This window comes from Salmo salar, chromosome 03 (genome assembly GCF_965601325.2).
Source record: "Salmo salar chromosome 03, fSalSal1, whole genome shotgun sequence".
Lineage (NCBI taxonomy): Eukaryota > Metazoa > Chordata > Actinopteri > Salmoniformes > Salmonidae > Salmo > Salmo salar.
This window is the reverse complement of record NC_138293.1, coordinates 50,130,839-50,132,334: the sequence shown is the minus strand read 5'-3', so window position 1 is coordinate 50,132,334 and position 1,496 is coordinate 50,130,839.

Sequence of the window (1,496 nt, the reverse complement as noted above, 5' to 3'; positions counted from 1 at the left end):
GCTGACACACTGGAGGCCTGTTGCGTGGTGCTGGCTTTGGAGGCGCCAGACTGGAGACACGCACCTCAAGGCTTGTGCGAGGAGCAGGAACTGTATACACCGGGCCATGAACAAGCACTGGAGGTCTGGAGCACACAACCTGCACAACCCGTCCTGGCTGGGTGGTAACTGTAGCCCTGCACGAGCGGAGTGCTGGCACAGGGCGAAATGGGCTGTGCAGAGGCCTGATGGCTGCCATACGTAGAGCAGGCGCAGGGTAGCCTGGGCCTAGGAGACGCACTGGTGACCAGATGTGCTGCGCAGGCATACTCCTACCTGGCTGGATGCCCACTCTAGCACGGCACTTGTGAGGGGCTGGGATCGCTCGCACCGGACTGTGCGTGCGCATGGGCAAGATCGTGTGCACTTCCGCATAGACCGGCGCTCTCATGATCCGCTGCTCCCCATAATACGCACGGGGAGTTGGCTTAGGTCTATTACTTGACCTAGCCACTCTTCCCGTGTGCCCCCCCCCAAAAATTATTGGGGCTGCCTCTCACACTTGCCAATCTGCGCGTATAATGCCTCGTAATGACGCCGCTCTGCCTTGGCTGCCTCCAGCTCCTCCTTAGGTCGCCGGCACTCCCCAGCCTGGTGCCAAGGTCCTGCCCCGTCCAAAATTACCTCCCATGTCCATGACTCCAAATCCCTCTGCTGCTCCTTCCTCCGCTGCTTGGTCCGTTGGTGGTGGGTAGTTCTGTAACGTTCGTCGTATGGAGTGGACCAAAACACAGCGGGAATGTGTATGCTCATCTTATTTATTAAAGAAACGAAACAAAACACTTGAACAAATCAACAAACAATTGACGAAGACAGTTCTGTAAGGCAACACGCTATACATGGAACAACTACCCACAAATCCCATGGATAAAACACCCCTATTAAATAGGACCTTCAAAACAAAACAATAAACTAAGCATAGAAATAGACTAACATAGAACATAGCCCAACAAACCCCGAAACACCCCCTGCCACGCCCTGACCAAACTACAATAACAAACAACCCCTTTTACTGGTCAGGACGTGACAGGATCCTGTACAACCAGACCTGTCTTTCTTCCCACTGATGAAGGGAAGGCATTACAGTTTTCTGTATCTCTTTGGTACTATTTCAACATGTATGTGGTACATTTTCACAACTCTTAGTACAAAACTCCAAACTGGTCACACTTGTAACGCAGCCAGTCTTTCATTCGGATTGTAAACATCTCTCACCACACATCCATTGATTCAAAATATAAGTGTCTTGTGAAATGTAATGAGAACATTGGTTTAATCACCAAAACGCAACATAATTATATATTTTTTAATTTAATAATTTTAACTACCGGTTAATACAATACAAGTGTTTCAAATCATCCTTCAAAGTGCTGAAAGTAATATGCTACAGTTTTCACATTAGGCTTACATTACCTAACAAAATTGACACTAAATCTATAATATCTGTAATGAACGAT